General features: G+C 46.7%; 1 protein-coding gene across 1 annotated transcript in view; it reads right to left on the minus strand.

Annotated features, from left to right (window-relative positions):
- SPOCK1 (SPARC (osteonectin), cwcv and kazal like domains proteoglycan 1) overlaps positions 1-22621 on the minus strand; it is a 470125-nt gene that overhangs the window by 20756 nt on the left and 426748 nt on the right. The window lies entirely within an intron of this gene.

The following is a 22621-nucleotide window of genomic DNA, read 5'->3' on the forward strand; positions in this document are numbered from 1 at the left end:
TGCTAGAACGCCTTACCCCACTTTGAAACCCCCCAAAAGTGCTGCTGTCACAGGTCAGGAGTACGACAGAGCCTAGACCCCCAGGGCAGGGCAGGCAGCATTGTTCGGAACTGAACTTGTGCTGCCTCCAAGCTGTTAAAGCAAGTTGTCAGCCTCACAGTTGTCTAGCAGCCTCAAACCATCACGGATGCCGCTTGCTGACACAATAAAACTGGCTCTTGCAGTTTGCCAGAGAAGATGGTATTTTCACTAACCTCATGCCAAGAGATTAATACTCAGGAATGGCTAATTCTCTTAGGGAGAGGCAGCCTGGGACACCACAATGTCCCAGGAATAGCCGACTCAATTTTGTTAGCCCAAGGTTTGGGTTTGTGGATGTGGGGCATTTTGCTGGCCCTTTGACCATCTGTAGCTATCCAGCTCATCTTTTAGTTAGGATAGAGTAATTGGGGCCAAGGAATACTCCTGAGAACAAGAAGAAACTCCCGATGGCTGGATGGGTGGAGGTGTGGGCTATTCGAAGCCTCATAGAGTGTGGAGGTAGAACCTGGGAAAACAAATCCCAAAGGAGGGCCAGTGGTGCAGAGAAGGGAGCCAGCTGACTTTCTGTAGCTCCCTGATTTTACCCAAATTCTGGGTACTGAGAATCTTGACAAACGGTCCAGGCAGTGGGCCGCTACCAAGAGACATTAAAAAAAACACACACACACACACAAAAAACCGCAATGTATTTTAACCTTTAGCATCTGGAGGGAGAGAAGTTAGAGATCTGAGAGGCCAAAATCCCAATAAGTGAACCCTACAACTGTCACTTTTCCCAAATTCCAAACCTAGGAGACACAGGCTGCGAAGAAGCCAAACAGAAACAATTGCAGTGCAGAGCCAAGTTCTGACCGTCTCCTGGCACTGAGCAGACTTAGGTTAAGGCTGGAATCTACCAGCGCAGAGACCCCAGCGAGCACCCCAGGCTCTCCGCTGGAAGGCATGCGGCAGTGACGAATGAGTAGACTGTCTCGCCAAAATTCCAGTCCATCCTCCAGTGAGTGCAGGACATCACTGAACTGAAGTGATAAGCCCTATCTGCTTTGCAGAGAGCAGGGTGAATCGTCTCCAGAGAAACAGCATCATACAGAGGCCCTCTCCTCCTCCTTACCATCCGTGTCTGCTTTCTGACAAGCCCATCTTTCCTTAGCCGGGGGCTTGGTGGAGAACAGAGCCAAACTTCCCAGACCTCAGGCAGGAAAAGTCTCTCCCACCCTCCACTGCAGGGGAGGTAAGCGGACCCAGGAGGGGTCTATGCAAGCTCAGCGTTCGCTATACCTGCTGCCTGCATTCCAGCCACGATCCAGATCTAAACTCGGCAAAGCATGTAGTGACGGTGTGGCTGTTGTTTAGACCTGAGCTGTTAACGACCTCAAGACACTGCTTTGCTTTCAACAACCAGGACAGGGCTGTATCTTACAACACCAGCCAGGACAGGACACTGAGAACGGACATGCCAGGTGGCAGAGAGTGACAGCTGTGGGCTCTCAGCCTGGACTGGAAGCCCCGCTTCACCACTTCCTGCAGGCTGACTCCCACAAGGCAGCCTCTCGGTGCCTGGGTTTCCTCGTCTGCAAAGTCAGGATATCCTTGTGTGACCGTGAGATATTAGACAGGCTGTCTAGATTGCTAAGCAGAGCACAGGGTAAACAGTAATTACTCGGCATGTGCCAGCTGTGGTTTTTAATAGCATTGTTATTAATTTTTTTAGTTTTAAATTGAACATTTGTAAGAAAGCTTAGAGCAAACATCACAGCATTCAAAAAACCAGCAAGACTAATGCACCTAAACGAAACTGGCTTTGGCCACATAGGAAAGAGGTGAAAATGTATACGTGTGCTAACCAGTATAGTTGCTGGTACCCATATGTGGCTGTTTACACTTCAGTTAATTAAAATCAAAGTTAGAATTTAGTTCCTCAGTTGCACGCACCCCATTCCAAGTGCCCCACACACACACTGTCCCCCGTGGCCGTGACTCCCTCCGGGGTAGCACAGGTATTTCCATCATACAGAAGGCTGCCCCGGGTAGCGCTGGGTGAAGTCAGCCATCTCTTTGAGATTTCCAGCCTTTGGAGGTTCATCGTGATATCCTGACATCAGGGTTGTGCTCCACAACTTCCCTTCAGTCTTTAAAGGTGGGCTGGGGAAGGTTCCAAGCCCACTAAGCCAGGAGCCAGCGTGTCACCTTACGCCACGTACACACACAGGAGGGAAGGAGTTGTTGCCGACAGCTGCGACTCATGGCTTTGCCAGGACGGGTCCTTGGGAGCTGACCTGTGCTGACAAGCTTCCTGGCCCCAACTCACAAGCTCGGGGCGTGGGGGGTGGGGGTGGGGCAGTGCTCACTCCTATGTCTTCTCAGAGGCTGCACAGGTCGAAACAGGACAGGATGTGGTCTGTTTTTCTGAGGGAATATGATGTGGACTCCATAGCCAATCTCACATTTGAAAATGAAACATTAACAGCGTTTCTTTCTTCTCAATTGCCATCTATTCTAAATGTTCTCTAAGCAGAGAAAATTGCCAAGTCACCCTGCAAAGGGAATGAATCCCCATCTCACACTGTAGGATAAATTAGTCAGTCATGTTTAACTAAAGCCCGACAGATGTGCAGGTAATCTATATCTTTAGAAGACTGCTGAATTTCCCACAGGCTTCCCAAAGTACACAGGCTTTGGATGGCTGATGAAATCAGGCACTAGAATCCCGAAAGAGCGACTCTGTCATTCAGGGAGACGTCCACAGCAGGATGCCAGTGGCGTGCGTAGAGAAAGATGAGAAAGCCCAAGTAGGGATGGGAGGCACTCAATTACTGGGCCCTGTTCCCCCATGGTGTCCTCATCTGAATGGTCCTTATGGGGACAAAGTCAGGCATAGTCTGCCTGGAACAAGATACATCCCAGAGAAAAATGAAAGCCAGCTACCTGCAGAGAGCTGTTGGTTCAGATTTGGTATTCTAGCCACAACAGACCAACTGGCAATGGGAGAAAAATGCTTGCCTTTTAAAGTGCCTTTCGTAGCCCCAAAAAGGATTAATGCTTTAAGAAAGGGGGCCCAGAGGGTACATCCTGCACCCTCAGTTCCTTCCTGGGGAAAAGTGATTTCTGTGGGGAGAAAGCCATAAAACTGTATCCACCTGCCGTGTTCCCACTGTGCCCTGAACTGGGCCAATCATTGTGATTTCAAGGGGTGTGTGATGGTCTCTCCATTCCTCCTGGTGAGAGAAGCAGGGGACTCAGGCCACCAGTATCAGCCTCTTCGGAGGAAAAGGGTCTGTCTTGGAAGAGGGTTTGGTTCACTCGTGACGGTTCGGACTGGATCCCCTTTGCTACTGCGTTACCTTCCCGAGGTAAGTGCCAGCCAGTCCTCTGCTCTCCCACTTGCCATTCTGCTTCCTCCCGCCCTCCGCCATGGCTTCAGCTGTCCTCCCCCCAGTCGTGGCTGCCAGCATGCCGTTCCTCAGTCTTCCCACATCGCCTCTTGTTCCTACAGGGTACTCCCCATCTCTCTTACGCGACCTCAGTCGGCCCCAGCATGGCCGGGGTGTTGGCAGCATCTCTGAGATCCACTGACCCCCAACCTCTGCGTCCTCCAGTCATCAGAGAATGGCCCTGCCAGGCACTCTCTCCTCAGGGAAGACACCTGGGAAGAGCCCTGAGTTCCTACAAAAGCTTCCCCGCTTCTCGTTCTCTGTGCTGCCTTCATTTCCGTCCATGTCCCCACCACTACCTCCCACCAGCACCACGGCAACAGTCCTACCTGGTCACCTGTCTTGTTCCCTACATTCCCTTCTCCACACAGCAGCCAAAGCAATCTGTGTAAAACGACACTGGATCAAGTCACTTCTCCTGCGTAGCTACTTCCGAGGCTTCCAGGCACTGGGCAGGGAAGTCCACACTCCATAGCGTGACCTGTGGGATCTGACCCCAGGGTCCCTGCAGCCTTTGTCTCTATTCTCCGCCTGGGCCTCACGCTCCACCCTGCCGTCCTTCTGCCCAGAGCACATCTCTTCTCCATCAGATCTCTGCTTCAAAGGCACTTCGTCTTAGAGGACTTCCCTAACCCTCAGACTCAGTGAGTTTTCCTTTCTATAGGCTCCCAGTGCCTTGCTCCTCAGATGGCATGTGTCACACCTGTAACTTCCCGTTCCGTGCCCCCCAACCTCCAGCCCACCCCACCCCCATCGCAGCAACATAAGACAGGCCCAGAGCCTGGCTCAGCCCCTGGGGGCGGCATCTTCTGCAGTCGGTTCCTGGCATGAAGAATGTTCTCGACACACACGTATTAATCGACTATAATAACCCTTGTGTTGACTTTTGTAAACTTGAATTTGTCCATCTATAAAATGGCGTAACAGAGCATAGCTCATACCCTGGTTGCATGAAATAAGATAATATCAGTAAAACACAGATCATAGCTACCGGCATAAATTTATGGCCCCCCTTCCCATATCCCAACATAATATGTTGGAATTTTATCGTATGTTTTTAAAAAGCCTGAGGAGATGCTTTGGAGATAAAGAACAACCTCTCTTCTTAGTTTGCAGATGGGATACTAGAAGTCCAGGAGCTTCTGCCCTCTCGCAAGTGGAAAAGCTCTGTGATGGAACAACTGGCCTGATTTCCCCACACCTGCATTCTCAGCACTTAGCAAAAGGATGGATGCAGAGTTGGCAGTTGTTCAGGTTACATGGACTGAAAGAGGAATGGACGGACACACTGCTTCCAGACTCCCAAAGTCTAATGGCTATCAGGTGGCAGAGACAGGACGTGGATCCAGGCTCTTACCCTGCTGGGCCGTCCCTGGGTACTGGGCTGTCTGCTCGCACAGACTGAGCATGGGGGGAGCCTGTACTGACTGAGGCAATTCACCTACTTGGTCCATACCCTGGGTTGAAAAAAATCGAAACATCAGGCCGTCACATGTAAAGGCGGTTCCGCAGGTGAGACAGCTGGCTAGGTATTAAAAGGCCAGATGGAGGGAGGGGCCTGTCAGGCTCCTGCCTTCATAGCTTTGGTCTGAAAACAGGGGTCCTTCGAAGGACTGTGCCCAGCCTGCTGCCCTCCTCTCACGCTCCCAGAAGCACGTGTCACATGTGAAGCCACTGGGGCTTCATTAGGGAAAAGTACAGCCCTGTTGCTCATTACTCTGACATGTGCAACACGCAGCTCCCTCCCCCAGGACGGCACAGCGCTCAGGCAGAAGGAGGGAGGGCCCAGGTAATTTGGTGCCCTCCCAGTAGACTTCCTGCCTGTCTGGAAAATAGGAACAAAATGCTATAAGCAAGTGTAAATAAGGCACATACAGTCTCCGTGGAGGGATATAGCCCTGGGAAGAAAATGGTTGCTTTTTCCACCTGGGAACCCTCTCTGCTCCCTTCCACCCAAGGCCTGGAGCTTTAAGGGGCTTGAAGCCAGACGGATTTGAATGCAGAGAGTAGTCAAACAAAGCCAGGAGGACATCACAGTCACCCAGGTGACGGGAGGAAGAAGGATGCACTGCTGCCAATACTGGAGGGCAGAGAAGCGGTTCCAGGGTCACCGCAGCCCTGGTGGGGTGAGGACGGAGGGAGGGAGGGGTGATCGGACCCATTAGTTGCTGCTCATGGGGAAGTCAGTCAGCCTGGGTATCAGATGTTGATGGAGAGAGAGGATTGCTTCTTAACTGAATGAGTAGCCATAGTCTGTCTCTGTCCATTCCTTGGGCCCCAGCACTCCATTGTTCCTGGCTCCTCTGTCCTCCTTCAGACTAAGCCAAGGGCTAGTGCAGAGCTAGTGAGGAAGTTTCAAAACAGGAAGTGGTTTTGGAAGGGGAGAGCCAGGAGCCAGGACAGCGAGCTGCTTTGAAAAGTGCCCCCAAGGGTGATAACGGGGGTTCCAAACTGGCCCTGGCTTATCAGTGACTTTGAGGGCTGAATAACACTCTACAAAGCTCTCTCAGAGGACCAGACAGAAAGGGGGCAGGTAAGGAAACAGTCAGGCGTGAAACATATTTAGGAGACGATACAAAAGGCAGAGGTGGAGACAGAGTATGGAAATGCTTTGTTCATGAAGATGCAGTGTTTAATAAAGTGTGTGAGAGTAAGTGTGAGTGTGTGTGTCTTTCTGTTACAAATCCTAACTGAACACCCAATGGAGGACGTTTGAAAATGGCAAATCTGACACATAAGCATTGTGAGATATCTGTAAACCTCTGCAAAGGAACAAATTACTGGAGTATTCGTATAACTCATGGAACCCTACAGCTAAAGAGCCGAAGGAGACCAGTGCCCACCTGTCACACGATCGACCTTCCCCCCTGCCCTAGCCTCACTAACACTTAGCTCTCCTAGAAGCCAATACGGAAACAACCAGAATTTAAACTTTCGTGCCTCCGAAGGTAATTAAAGAGTTGGGCCAGCCTGGAGTTGTCTGGAGCAGGCCAGGAGGCGTCCCAGGAACAGAGACACGGTGCTGTGCTGGCCGTGTCCTCCAACGCTCCTAGGTGCTACCGTGCACGAGTACTTAATCAGAGCACTGGGCCGGTGCTCGCAGAGTGTGTGCAGTTAGCACCTCCCAGGAGCGGGCCAGCTGAGCCCCCTTAGGGCAGAGCCTGGATTGGTGCAAACACAGGGATGCCTTCCTGAGCCACTGCTCCCAGGGTACAGTCCCTTCCTTCTGCCGTCCTCATGCTGCTAGCAGGTGGCCTCGGGCACAGGAGGGCTTCTGCTCTCAGCGGGGACTGGGTCCCTCGTGTCGTGGACTATCTAGCACACAGCAAGTGCCCCACTGCTGGGAATGTGCAGGAACCCTGAGGACAGAGCCACACTCGCCAGGAGCTCGAAGGAGAGCAAGCTGGGCTCGTACTACCTGGAACTCAGAGAGGTGAGGGTGGATTCTGTGTAGCACAGCTCGGGGAGCAGTAACCAGAGTCATTCTGCTTTAAAGGAATTCTGGGACAGCAGGAGAGAGTAACCAGACTCTGAGAAAGACAGAGCTGAGCTCAGATGCCAGCTCTGCCATCCTAGCTGGCACTGGACAAGTGACTTCTCCCAACCTCAGTTTCCTCATCTGCAGAATGCAGGTGAGAACAGAACTAGCTCATAGCATTATGGGGAGGATTGGACTGGAATGGACTTAGGCGCTCAGCCCTCAGCAGCTCTGATATTATTCGTGTTTGTGGATACAGGGCGGCATGGTGACCCACTAAATGGAACAGTATGGGAGTTAAGATCATGCACAGTATTTTCACATGAAACGACCACCTGAAGCCAGCCAGTAAGATACGATTCCCTGTTGCTTTTCAGAAGTTAGGTGACATCTCCAAGATCTACAGATAGTAAGTAGCAAAACTGAGATTTAAACCCAAGTTCCTAACGTGGAATTCCCTGATCTGCACACACAACACAACCCCAGGTGCCTACACCTGCGCTTCTACCCAGGCCCCATGGGCAGACGGAAGCTGAGCACCTTTTCCACACGATGTGGGCGTCAGGACCACGCTCCCCCCCGAACACAACCAGGTGGCCTGCGATGCAGTTAAGAGTTCAGGCTTGTGTGTCTGACAGCCCAGGGTTTGAACATCAGCTCCTAAGTGTCCAAGCTGTTTTTCATGCAAGTCACCATTCTTCTCTCAGCCTCTATTTTTCTCATCTGTAAAATGGCATCGACCTCACAGGGTTGTGGTGAGGATTTATTGTGAAGATTAAGCTTTCAAAAACCAACAGGCAGCTACCACCATGTCCTCTAGGAGCTTCAGGTAGCACTTACATTTGAGAGGCTAATGGGTAATAAACTCCCAGCCATAAGCAGTTCTAGTGACAGAAAACACAGCCGGGTTTCCTGAAGGGATTTTTAAAATATACAAGGTGAAGCCCCATTTCTCACTGGAGATCATCCAACAGAGATTTTAGCCACATTACACCTGCTCAAATTAAATTATTATCTGTAATTCAGGTTTTTACTTTTCAGTGCCTAAGACATCAATATATATGCATGTTCTCTTATCCTTGGAGAATACATCGTTTTATGTAAAAACAAGCCATGAGCAAAGGAATTAGGGCCCCTTTATGCAGGAGCTTGCTAATAAAGTCCTTTTTAAACAGCTATCTTTGAAACAGCTTAAAATACTGACATTAAACTTGGACGAAAATGAGTTAAACTAATTAATGGTACAACCTACGAGCAAAGATGCATAAATTTCCCTATTAAGCCCATTAAAGCCCATTCTTAGTACCCTGACTTGAGGAGGCTTTAATGTTCCCCTTGATTCTAATAATAATCCTTCATCTGGAGAAAGAAATACAATTGGAACTTACACAACATTTATAAATGTGCATTAGTGGAGTAACACTTATTTTTTTCCCCCTGAATAATCCAGAGCAGGGAGGTCAGCCAGATGAAATAAACTTTTAAAGCTTCTGATAATATCCATACCTTGCGTTTTCAACACACCGGGATTAAAAAAAAAAAAAAAAAAGAAAAAGAAAATAGTTACCTATGCAAAATACTGGTTAGAAATGTGGGCTCTGGCTTTCGCTGTGTGTCCCAAGCTGTGGGGAAGCATTTCCCTATGTGGGAAACCCAGACTAAGCCATACTGGAGAAAACAGCATCATGCCCAGTAGTTTCACAGAAGGATTTTGTGGCCCACCAGATGTCTCAGGCACTCAACTAGGACAACTGCTGTTCTCACTTAAAATCAACAGTGGCAGGTGCTTCGGGACAAGGTGTGGGACCCAGGCTCAGCCCGGCCTGAAAGTACCAGGGGTGGGCAGAGCCCTGGGAAAGGGGCTGGGCTGCTGACGGGTGACCCCTGTGTGAGCTCATCCCCCTGCAGAGAGGCGGACATTACATTTTGTTAATGTTGGAGCTCAAGTGACTGATGACATTCAGGGAAGGCTTCCGGGAGGAGGCGGTGGCAGGACTTGAGCTAAGGCTCCTGTGCAGGGAGGGCTTAGGAAAGGAGAAGACATTCTAGGCAGGTCCTAGAAATAATGAGGAAGCCAGTGTGAATGAACTGACTGATATTTCAAGCCGATTTATACTTAAGGTCAGCTCTGCTTCAATTAAACACACCAACTTTGGCATGATTAGCTCTACTTCTAAATCACAAACATGTAAAAATCAAATATATAGAAACGTATATATGTATATATATATAATTTTCTGTATATTTGTTTAGAGATATTCCAATATATTACACGTCATATAAGTGTGTATACAGTCGAAGGACCATCTTCAGACTAGGTGGCACTGACTGTTCCAGAATAAGCCTATTCTGCAAGAGGTTTTAGTGACAAAAAAACGTGTCTAGGGCACATATAAGATGAACCTTCATTCCTAATTGGCAATTTGTGTCCAGTTTAATGTGCTCAAATTCAGTGTCCAAATCTGAGCATTATGAAATGTAATTGAAATTTCTACGTTTTTCAGTCCTAAAGCACCACCAATAAATACATGCACGTATGTTTTTATCCTTAAACATGAAATAAACTTGTATTGTTATTTCATGGGGCAGGACGCCTCAAAGGATTGGTAGAGGACCATGAACGCCAAGCTTGGGATTTGAGATCTGATCCTGATGGCCTAGGACCAATGGACCCTAAGATGCCTCTTTAATTTGAGAGGAGGACGTTGGCATCCACAGATCAGGTTGGGGACCGGGAGCAGATTTGGGCCAAATGCAGAGAACTAGGAGCTCCTCTTAGCTCCCCTCCCTCGCTCCTCCCTCTGCTGGTCTAGAGTGGTTGGTGACACAGGTGTATGACTGACTGGAAGGATAATAGCACCACACTCTTCTTGTGACAAAGGTCCAGCAGCACCTCCAGAGGTGCTGGAACCTAAGATGGGGGTAGAGGTTGGAGCTGGAATTGGAATTAAGGCCAGAACAGAATGGTCCTGGAGAGGCCTAGAGGAGGCACAGCCTGGCATCTTCACCTTTCATGCTTTTGTTAATGTGTGAGCTCAAGTGGCTAATGATAGTCAGGGAAGGCTTCCAGGAGGAGGCAGGACAAACTGAAGGGACATAAATTAAACAGGATCTGAGGAAGAACTGCCTTCGGAAACCATACAGGGTATCTTAAACTATTTCAAATCCTGCCAGGTTCAGTATTTGACACTATTCTTCTCACTCTTCAGGTCATGCAATTCACTCTAAATTTGTGTCTTCCCTGGAAGGCTTAGGGCGTGGATAGGTATAGTAACTGGACATGAGAAGAATGTGGCATCCAAGCCTCAAGGGACATTGGGCTTAGAGAGAACCCTGTGACTGGCACAAAACTGAAATAGTTGCTATTATTATTTCTATTTCTAGAAATACTACATTTGATCAAAATTGCTTGTTTCAGAGGGCTAATATCTAACAAGGCAGCATGACAACAATTTCCCTCTGTCCCTCCTAAATATCATATATAATCAACAGCGTAAACAGAAAAAAAATCATAAATTCCATTTTCAGTAAAATCTTTAGAAGAGAGATATACTCCCAGTTTTGAACAATATGGCAGAAGCCACCCAGATGGAAGTAAATTTCCAGGGGCACCAATAAAAAAAGAATCAAAACTATGTTTCTTATCGGTAAAGGGTGCCTCCTACCGTGATAGACCCACATTTCCTGTTCAGCAAGAACTCGGGGATCTGGAGGAAAGGACAGGGCACAGATGGGGCAGGTGCTGCATGGGAAGGAAAACTAACAAAGCAGAGAAAGAGTGAAGTGGCCTGGGCACTGCTGGCCTCAGAAAATGCCCATCGAGTTGTTCTTCCTACAGAAAGAGGCTCACTCCTAAGGTCCGCTTCAGGGCAGCAAGAGAACTGGAGACGGAGTGAACACAGCTGATGATGGGCCTGATCTGTGCATTGAAACAGAAAAGATGGACAATATGCAGCCATTTTAGCAGGAAGCCGTCTGTCACTGGTGACAAACTGAGCAGAGTGCTTTCAGATTGTAAAGTCAAGGATGGCCTTGTCCTCTGCCATCACAGGACGCCCATCTGAATAGGTAGGCCAGTGAGGTCTAACTTATTCCAAAAACCATGTAACTTTTTTAAGATGCTGGCACACAGACTAAAATATAAATTTTATATACGTGTGTGTGTGCGTGTGTGTGTGTTTGTGTGTGTAGAGGAAAAATTGTGGAAAAGGGCAGCAAAATGTACCACAGAACACTCAGCAGGAAAAGAATGGAAAAGGTGAAAATGGGGACCAAAATCTAATACCATTGATTGAAATGAAAAAAAATCACACTTGAAGGAAGACAATGAAATAGTTATAAGACTTCAGGGAAGAGATGAAGAGACAATAGAGGAGATGGCATGTGAGCATTTAGATCCCAGGAAAGAAGTAAAAAGAAAAACCAAAGTCATCATTAAAATGAAGCCAAAGTGGCAGAAGCATAAGGGAGAACAGACGCTGGGGAAGTTCAGTAGGAGAGAGGGTGCTAGAAGTGAGATGCGTGAGCAACAGGAAGAGGAAACCAACAAGGAATTGCAAAGGATTAGAGAGTAAACGACAGCTACAGAGCAGAGGCAAAGGAATTCCTACATGTGCATAATTGGAACCTCTGAAGAAACAAAAGAAAACAATTGAACAGGACATACATTTAAAATGTAATCCGTTAAACCATTCCTGCAATAAAAGAAGAGTTGAATGGACTTATTGAGAAGGCACAGTGTCAGCCAGGGAAAATCCACCTAGAATGGTCCATACTAAGATCTGCCCTAATGAAACTCCTGGATTTTAAAAATAAAGAAATACTGACCAAGTAGCCGAAAAGATATCCAAGTAATTTAGGAGAGGAAAGAGAAATAAGGCTGACCTCAGATTTCAAACCAACAACATTCAAAGCCAGAATCCAGCCGACTAATATCTATAAGATAGTCAAGAAAAGAAAGTGGAACCACGGCTTTTATGTCCATCTGAGCTACCTTTGAAAGCAATCCAGAAAACTAGTTTGGACACACAGTGACTCGGGAAACACTGTTCCCATGAGCCCTTCAGAGGAGCTACTGGGGGACTCCCTGTAGCCATCTGTGGAGATGACAGGAAATGCATTTATTTATGAACAAATGAAGGTGGCAATTAGGGTGACTGAAAGAAAGCAAATTCCACATCTCCCCACAATGAAGAAATGATACAACTACCAGAAAAAGTAGGGCAAGTGTGCTGACAGCCTCCCCTATAGTAGTTTGGGGGTCCGATAAAAGCATCAAAAAATGACAAATCAAATAATATAATAATAAATCATAAAAATGAATTATTTGCTAGAACGAAGGTAAACTCTAAGAAGGTTAATGTATTAACTGTTATTAAGCGATAGAAGAAAGGTAGGGGAAGTGAAAAAAAAGGGGGGAAGGAAAAGGGGAGAAGTATCGTATTAATTTTAGCAGTGTTTAAAGTGATAACATCCCTGAACATGAAGAACTGCACACACACAAAGAAACTAGAACACACAGTGGGGAAAAGCATACATTTAGGAAAACAGAACAAAAATAATAGAGCGGATAGGACCAAATATAATTTTTACATCAGTAAAACTAAATGAGTTAAAATTCACCTCTTAAAAGAATAAGATTTAGTTTTAGATGGGGTCACAGAGAAAAACCTAAGTCCATATAGATGACAAGAGACATAACAATGACAAAGTGTTTCAGAAAGGTGGCTAGGGATTTTGACTCCAAAATTCCACTTTGGGACTCTAAGGTATGAGATACACACATGCATTTGAAGTCACATTATAATGCACAAATAATCCATTACAGCATTATTTGAAATAGCAAAAGGCGGGAAAGAATTCAAATGTCCGTGGTTAAGTCATTTATAACAGATCCACACAATGGAAAACTGTGCAGCTATTTGTAGGGTAGGCGAGGATCTCCAAGACGTATTAAGTAAAATAAGCGAAGTGTAGAACAGTATGTGTCACATGCTACTATCTCTGTCAAAGTGGGGGGGCAGTGGACAAGAATTTGTATTGTGTTTACTTCTATGTGCATCGAGACCCCCTTCCAGGGTTCCATAAAATTAATACTAATGGCTTCTGTTTTGTGGGGAGGTGGGAACTGGACAGATTGCGGACAAGAATCAGAGGAAGAATTCCTGTATTCCTTTTTGCTTCTGATGTGAATAGACATCTCTTTGAAAAATCAAAGTCGGGGGTGGCTGGTTAGCTCATTTGATTAGAGCGTGGTGCTAAAAATACCACGGTCGCCCGTTCGAGCCCCACATGGGCCACTGTGAGCTGCGCCCTCCTTAAAAACAAAGAAAGAAAGAAAGAAAAATTAAAGTCTGTTTTCTTGTCTATCTGCCCACTAATCCGTGTGATCCTGAATGCAGGGACCCTGTGTCCCACTCACTCAGTTGTCACCTCAGCACCGAGGGCAAGGCCTGGAAACACAGGTGGCTGGTGGAGGTTTGTTGAATGAATTAACAAATGAATAAATGAATGAACAAACGCATTGCAGGACAATTGCCCCGAGGCGGAAAAAGCCCAGTGATAAGACCTCCAGAGAACTGTTAGCAGTGTAACTCAAGACAGTTTGCACCAATCCGTCAGTTCTAATGCCACATGCTAACATTTTTCTTTCTCACCCAAAGGGGAAAAGTAACCCCTAAATGTGGGGTTTTTTAATCAGCGCAGTCTGTGTGCTGTTCTACCCATTCCCTGTCACCTTGGGCAGGTCTAAATCCGATTCCAGCACTCCCGAGTCAGACACTCTGGGGACAGAAAGGTGATTATGACATAGGCCTGGCCTGGCACTCAGCCTGCCCTCTCCTTATTTGTAAAAAGAGAACATTTTTCCTCCACAGAGTTGGTGGAATTTTAACAGACCTGAGCTGTTTCCTCTTCCAGAATGCTCTGTCCTGGAGAACCCAAGCTCGGTTCAAATGTGTTCATCTGTGGTACCTTACCCAGGAAGATCTGACATTCCCCCACCCCATCCCCCACCCCTGCCGGGGTGTCCCCAGGGCCCTCTACTGGCAGTTCCACTTTTACATGCTATGTCACAACCCGATGTCCCTTCTGGACTCTGAGAGCTGATACAACAAGGATTTTGCAGCAGCCCCCTCTACACCTCCCCCAGTTATGGCAGAGTGTCTAGTTAAAAGGAGGCACTGACAGATGTTTGCAGACACAAAAGAAAATATTAGGTCACATGAATACTTCAAGCTAAGAGAAAGAACTGCTCCCACTACCATAAAAGCACCAAGAATAAACATGACAAAACAGGTCAAATAAGAACGTGGCAGGCCGGCCTGGTGGCTCAGGCGGTTAGAGCTCCGTGCTCCTAACTCCGAAGGTTGCCGGTTCGATTCCCACATGGGCCAGTGGGCTCTCAACCACAAGGTTGCCAGTTCAATTCCTTGAGTCCCGCAAGGGATGGTGGGCTCTGCCCCCTGCAACTAAGATTGAACACAGCACCTTGAGCTAGTGGCTCAGTTGGTTGGAGTATGTCCTCTCAACCACAAGGTTGCCAGTTCGACTCCCGCAAGGATGGTGGGCTGTGCCCCCTGCAACTAGCAACAGCAACTGGACCTGGAGCTGAGCTGCGCCCTCCACAACTAAGACTGAAAGAACAACAACTTGAAGCTGAACAGAACCCTCCACAACTAAGATTGAAAAGGACAACAACTTGACTTGTAGAAAAGTCCTGAAAGTGCACACTGTTCCCCAATAAAGTCCTGTTCCCCTTCCCCCCCCCAAAAAAAAAAAAAAAAAAAAAGAACGTGGCTGCTGTGTGCCTTTGAGGATGAGGGACAGAGTCTAACCAGCACTGAGACAAATAACTTCCAGCCAAAAGGAGACTGGGCGTGGGTGGGGGAAGAGGCAGGGGACACGCCTCTGAGGCTGATGGAAGAGACAGACACACACTGTCTCTGTGATGAAGCCTGGAGGCTGATCCTGTTGTCTCCACCTCTGAGAATACCTAGGCCTAGGTAGGTTAGGGACCTTGCCCGCTCTTGCCTCAGTTTAAATGTCACTGAAATGCCAAATGTGGCATGTAAACCCAGGACCGAGTCCTTCCCGCCCATGCTCCTCACTCCGCCCAAGCTGACTTGCTTCTGGGAAGGAAGGACGGCCTCATTCTTCTACCCCAGACATCACACGGGCTCCCCCACCCGCAAAAAGGAATCAACCAGGAAGCCTCGCAGCTCCGAGAGCAGGGCTCCACAGGCCAGTATCAGGCACACAGGCTTACAGATTGGCACCTGCCCACCTGCTAGCACCTGGACCTCAGCCAGCCGGGGGGAGGCTGGGGGTCCCTGAGATCTCTTTTTCCTGTTTCTTTGCTTGTTGTGATTGAAGGATGCTAGAACGATTCCACACACCTGGCTTGTCTCAGCCCTGGCTTCTCATTCCTGTCTGGATGGTTACCACTAAGTAATTTAGTTTATCCGTGTCTCCGTGAGCATATTTGGAAACCATGGAACGCTGCTTACAGAAAATTAAGCTTCATTTTCTTTAAGCATTCAGCCAGCAGTGCAGGCAGGAGACGGTGATTTGGAGCTAACTGGCTTATGCATATGTAAGCATGATGCATTTAGCAAATTATGTAGACTTCACACTTCAGAGCACTGAAGAAAACAAAGGTGCCTTCCCAGGAAACTTCAGTGCAATAGAATCCCTCTGAAAGGAACACAGAATTGTGGGTTTGTACGAATAGTTGAACTCAGATACGAAAGGGAAATAATGGTTTTCAAGGCAGAAAATGGGGTGGACATAAGCAGAATTTGAACAGGTCTCATTTTAAGGGGTGTTAAGGTGTCTCTAAGGACTTCAAAGAATTACAGCCCATCACGTGCCTTGAGACTGAATTCATGGTGTAACCTCTTCATTTCAAACTCCATTCCACTGCGACTCGTCATGCTTCACGCAATTTCCCTGCATGTGGTGTTCTCCTTGGGCCTAGAGAGAGAATTCTAGGTCTACCTTGAGCTCAGAGACATTGCAGTGAAGTGTCCCTGCAACCTATTGTGGCGCTCTTGCATTCTCCACTACGACATGTTGCCTCAGGGCCTTCTAATAGCTCATTCGCAGGAAGTGCACGAAAAATGTAATCACAATAGGACTCCGCTAAGGGCAGTCTCGAAGCCAGCACCGTGGACGTTAGAAGTCCTGGACAGGTCAGGCTAGAGAACTGGTCGGGAGGGTTTCCAGTCCGCAGCCCAAGGTAGAGGCGGGTCATCTGTCTACAGGCGTCGTGGCCGAGGGGCCCTGTAACTGACAGAGCTTGAATGGCCAGCTATCGACTACTAGGGGCAGATGGCCCCAGCACAGCTCAGCCTGTGCTACAGTCACCAGTACTAAGACCAGTGGTGATAATACATCCTGAGAGCTGCCATAGGTTAAACATGTACGTACTATTGCCAAGAACCACGCCAGCATTTAGCCTTCATTGTTGTCCTTTAATCCTGGTGATAACTCGTTGGAGTCATTATTTCTAACTTCCTGGTGTGGAAACAAGTTAGGGCGGTTAAGTGACTTTTTGTCTGGCCACCACTGAGTCCTTATTACGTGACAGGTGCTGTACACACAAGCACGACCTCACGGACTCATCACACCATCTCTCTGTGAGGGAGGGAGTTCCTTGGAGTTCCCTTAATGTCTGTTTCACAGATTGTCCACCAGGAGGAAGGCACATCACATGTCTAAGTCAAGCTAATAAATGGTGGAGCTGGGAGTCACAGGTCACGACCACTGCCGTGTCTGTCCTGATGTGTCCTGCACGCTTCACCTTTTGGAGAGCGGTCTCCATTGCCAGAAAAGGAGGAGGAGCTGGGGAAGGAACACCTCGGGCATGCAGAAGGCATGCTGGTCTCCGGAACCCAAACGTCACCGTTCTCCCCAACTTCCTCCTGTACATACCACACACATGCATGCACGCACACACACGATTCCAAGTGTTAGACTTGTAAACCCTCACAACTCTTTGAGGCAGCACTAGTATTATTCCCATTTTATAGCTCTGGAGACTGAGGCTTAGAGAAATTATGTCAACTACTCAAATACAGCAAAATATGAAACAGCAGGGTCAGGTTTGTACCAAGGCTGTCTGACTCTGGGTCCTGTACTCTTAGCCAGGAGGCCTTGCAATAGTTAATCTAATCATTAGAGACATGTTATTGATGGCCCAAGAGCTGGTTCTAATTAAGATTCTGTCTCAGGATGAGCAACACACACTGAAAATTATGACCCTTTAGTAGATTTTATTTGAGACCTAAATCAACCAAACACAGATGGCTGCAAAGATTTAGTTGTATGTTACAAACAACTACGATGCTTATAACACTAAAAAACAAACAAACCCAGAAGCAAGTGTCCAATAACAGGGAGTAAATTATGGTTCACAAATATGTTAGAAAAGTCATTAAAAAATATGACTGAGAAGCCACTAAAAAGTATGACAAAGTAGGATACTATGACATACAAAATGTTTGTAATATATTAAGTGAACAAAAGCAGAATACAAAACTATTGTTTGAGCTCACTTTTGAAACAAGAAATAGGTCGTATGGACATGTGGAAAGAGAGAGAGTGACAGTGACAGAAGCAGAGGGGAAATATACGGGGAAAGTTCACAGTGGTTCTGTTATGTGGGAGGATCTTTGTTATTCCTTTTTCTTCTTCTGCCTGTTGATGTTTCCTAATTGTCTACAATCAACAAATATCCATTATTCTGTGATCGTTAAAGAGTTGTTCTTTAGGCCTAAGAAGGTATACAGAGTTGAAGGGAAGATAAACCAGTCCAACGAGGCTCAGAGAAGGTTGCTGGAGGTCAGAGCAGAATTTCCCAAAGTCTGGAGTGTGTGGCTATTTCCAGAAAAGGGTTTTGTGGTGGAATTCATTTGGTAAATATTCTTTCTTTGGTGACTTGCACTGCAGAATCTCAATTAAAAGAGAGTTCTTTTAAATTTGCTTAACTTCGAGGTCCCCAATTTATATGACCACAGAAGACGTTTTGTGTGTATGACATAATATCTTGCAGCTCTGAGGAACCCAGTTTGGGAAATGTTTGCCTAAAGATAGTTATTTATTCATTTCTACAATCTGGGCACAGTCCAGATGCCAGCCTCTCCCTCCTAGGAATTCCCTTTCTCTAACACCTGTGATACTCATAAGTTTTTTCCTCTCAAATATCCCCCCAGGATACTTTCAGAATTTAAAAGAAGAAGAAATAGCATTGAGCCCTTCACCTATTTCACCCTCTCTCCACCCCCTGCTCAATTACAGGATGACAGAAACAGGCTTTTAGTGGTGAGCATGATATAGTACATACAGATGTCAATTTATAATGCTGCATACCTGAAACTCGTATAATGTTATAAACCAATGTTACCTCAATAAAACGTAATTTTTTATAAAAAAGAAACATTCTATTTCCTGTTAGACGTGGGACATCTGGATTTGTAGACATCATCTGAAGTCAAAATACCTTTTTTGTGATGCATGAAACCCTTTATTTTCAGTGCTGCTGCTAACATGCGTGTTATCAATGAGTAATGCACTTTTTTTGAGAACTGGTTTGGAGCCATATCAGCAAGCGTGAGGTCTACTCAGAAGAGGTGAGCAGGTGGCTGAGACAGTGGCTGCCTGATGCACTGGAGTGATGTGCAGTGGGGCAGCAATAGTGGCTCTGATTCGATGGGTTCCTTGTTGAACACAGTTTTCCTTGGCCATGGGGTCCCCAGCGAGGGTATGGCCTAAAGAACGTATGTCCTTGCTAGTCCATGGGTCGGGGCTCAGGGCATTGATATGTGGGGTTATTGCGAATGTGGCCTCAGACATAATTTAGCAGCTAGTTAAACCTGCAGCATCCAGATTTTAAGTGTTCAAGATAGAGGGATCAGACAGAGGCCCTCCTAGGTCTCAGCTCTATCTGGGACAGGGTCTTTCTGTATCAATACTCATATGCCTGAGCTCATCACCCATCATGTACATAGCTGAGACTCATTAGTCCAATATCCTATCTCAAGGGATAAAAATCCTGCCAGGAACGAATCCCTAAGAGGGTCACAACACATCATCTAGTTTGTTTTCCTGTTTTAGATCTTGTGTAGTGATGTGAGAGCTCCCGATGACTCCGACAGAAACCCCTGTTGCCTTGGTAATAGTTATCCTATATGCAGCGAGGGTCTCAGCAAGAAAGCCTGGCAGGGTGAGCAAAGGCCAAACTCGTTTGACAGTGACTTCTCCAAGGCAGATGATTCTAATCCTATGAAATCAGGCTGGGGCTGATTAAAAAACTCTCTTTCGGTAAAAGTCAATTCTGAAAGACTCATTTTTCTACTTTCACCAAGAGGCACCTTAAGTCGCTGTGGAGAAGAGTTTATACTGTGGTTATCACATTAGTTTTGGGAAAGAGGTAACAGTCTGCTTTTTAAAGAGCAGAGCAGGGATCCAGACACGAGTGCTGGTAAATTCATGTTCACGTTCAGGGCACGTCTCCCCCGCCCCCAGACAGATGGCAGAAGGAGCCTGGAGACCTGCTGGGAAGAACAGTCAGGGCTTCTGATGCGGCCGCCCCCTCGCCAGGTCTCAACGGGGAAGGAAAATGGGGACTGTTTAGTTGTGTGCACATGTGTGAATGTATTACGTTGGTGCAAAAGTAATTGCAGTTTAAAAGATTAAAAATTGCAAAACCGCCATGACTGTTGCACCAACCTAAGAGGAGACTGCACAGAGGCAACGTCCCATCCCACCCTCTACGCTCACACACCCACAGGTTGACAGATTTGTTCTGGGCCATGTGTGCGGTCCACGCCTCTGGAGGATGGGGAAGAAGGGAGACACGAGGGGACTGTTTATTAATGTCACCATGTCTGGACACCATTGCAAAGGTCCTGACACTGAGCCTGACAACATACGGCTCTGAAGGGGATCCAGCCAGACCGAGGGGTTGTGGAGGGAAGGGGGAGACAAAGGAAACGTCCACATCCTGGACCCAAGATGTGGAGCCTGAAGGATACTCTTATTGAAATGGCAAGCGTCAGGCAGGCCAAGGTCACTGGTAAAAGGGAAGGGAGAGAACCTTAGGCAGAGAAGGGTTATGGAATCGGGATCTCGCTGCCCCTTTAGAATAATGCCACTGTGCGTTGTAAAACCAAACCACTAACGCCTGTGCATTCTGTCTCGGGACCTGGAACGCTCGCTCTTTGCCTTAGTTACTTAGGACTTGTCACAAGTGAGGAATGGAGCAGACAGTACATGCCAACATTTATATTCAAATGGTTATTTTCGAAATAAGCAGACTTAGAAATCTGTGGAAAACAAGTTCACACCAAAAGCAGAACCCAGATTAGAAGGACTTGGAAAAATTAGCTCTGTCAGCTTAATACCCACTAGTGTCTACCAGCTGTAACTGGAAGGAGTTACTGAATTCTGACATATTCTAGTTTTGACCGCAGGGATCTGGTATGCTTTTCTAGACTTCTGGAAAGAAGCCAACTAACCGGCCTTCAGGTAAAAAGTTAGGTAAAGGAAAGACTGCTCAGGCACCCAGTGAGGCTGCCAGGACCCAGACCAAAAAAGAACAAAAGAATCAGAATGACCAGCCCAGGACGGCCCCGCATAGACAGTATATGAGCCTGCCCTGGGGGGAGGCGGGGGTCTGAGGAGAGAGGCTGAGGGGGCTTCATTCAGGCTCCAGTCCTGTGTGCTCAAGCACAGCTGGGGTGCTGGGGGGCTGCAGCTCTGACAAGTCTGTGAGGCCCGAAATCGTGCTGTGGCATAGTTTTCCTCTCCTGCTCTTCTGGTTGACACCACGGACCAGAGGAACGAAGGACTGGGAAAGGGAGAAGCTTCACACCCGGCTCTGCCTGAGGTGGCCTGTGATGGGCGCTCGCAGGGCTTCCTGATGCTTTCGTGAAGGCAGGGCCCTGGGCTCCCGGGTGGGAGTGAAACAGAGCCAACATGGACCAGAGGGGGCAGCACATGTGGCTTTTGGTTTTGAGTCTGTCTCCCTACCAGACTACAAAGACCTGAGCAGTTACAGACAGCGTTATATTTCTGTCCCTCTTACGGTGGCACCTTGATGTGGTAGGAGCTTCACTGGTGACCAATTAGGAGAGGCTGAGGCTGCCATGCTTGCTTCTTTTCTAAGCCAAATTCCAAGAAAAATATTTCAATGACTTAAAAAAGTCCCCAAAGAAAACTAGGGGACTATATTATTATACTATATATTATTCCCAACACCTAGGTGTGTGTGTGTGTGTGTGTGTGTGTGTGTGTGTGTGTATAAATAACATGTAAGGAGCTGCTTTACTCTGATATTTTTTTTTAAATGCATGATAATTTGCAAGAATCTTTAGACAGAATCAAGTAACAGAATATGACTGTAAAAGTAGTAACTTAATGTCTCAAGGAATATCACAATGGAATTTTTCAACCAATGGCATCATTACATTTATTATTTTAAAAGAAAAAAAAAGGCAAAAAGTTAAAGGCTCACCTCACAATACACATCAATGTAAGTTTCACATGGATTAAAGGCTTACAGTAAAAACAATTAACAGTACCAATTATTAGAGGATGCAGAAAGGAGGATTCTGCATAAATCAAAGCAACCAAAGAAATAACGAAGTGTTAACAAAAATGTGTGTAAAAATGAAAGGTTTATATTCATTAAAGGACTTGCCCTAGCCCCACACTGGGGAAGAGAGAGCTGTACTCAGCCAGTGACAATCCCACCAATTGTCATCAAAACAAATAAACCTGAACCATTTGCAAATTACAACTCAACTCAAAGGCCCCAAAGCCTGTAAGGAAACCTCTAGCGCTCTCGGGCCCATGTCAATTTAGCCTAGTATAGTGGTTCTCAACCAGGGCCAATTTTGCAGCCCAGGGGACATTTGGTAAAGTCTGGAGACACATTTGACTGTCACAACTATACCAGAACCACTAACATCTAGTGGGTAGAACCCAGGGATGCAGCTAACTAACATCTTACAGTGCACAGGACAAACCGCATAACACGGAATCACCTGGCCCAAAGTGTTAGTAGTGCCAAGCTTGAGAAACCCTGGCCTGGAGGAGGAAGGACAGTTACTCTGTAGTACTCATGACCAACAGAGCGATGCCTGCTCAGGTGACATAGACGAAGAAATGCACAAAGGCCCAAACCTCAGCACTACCAGTGTAAAGTGGAAAACTTACTGAGTTAATTCCTTTCATAAGCTGCATAAATCTTTATCTTGCATGTAGTTGTAATTTGCTGTCTTCATTTCCTCTCACGTTGCCCACTCCCTCTAGTGGACCTTAGAATGATCATGAATATTCACAGCCCTTAGAAACGCGTAATGATGGCCTATTAAATATATAGAGATAATGTATGGATCTGTACGTCCAGAAAGGAATGACTGATGAGACAAATTACCCCATCCGCTCGTCAGTTAAAACCCTCTGCCTCCTCTCCTGAAGGTTTTTTGCAACTTCTTTTAGAGTTATATTTTATTTACTTTTTCTCTCTTTATTATCAACATGTATATTAGGATGTTTTTGAATTTATGTTTTACCCTATTTACAATGATCGCCTTCCCTTTTTCCAAAATATATACCTGAATCATTTTTAAAATTAAATATTACAAACAACCAAGTTACTATAAAC

Source organism: Rhinolophus sinicus, chromosome 5 (genome assembly GCF_057876585.1).
Source record: "Rhinolophus sinicus isolate RSI-liver-muscle chromosome 5, RSI-T2T, whole genome shotgun sequence".
NCBI lineage: Eukaryota > Metazoa > Chordata > Mammalia > Chiroptera > Rhinolophidae > Rhinolophus > Rhinolophus sinicus.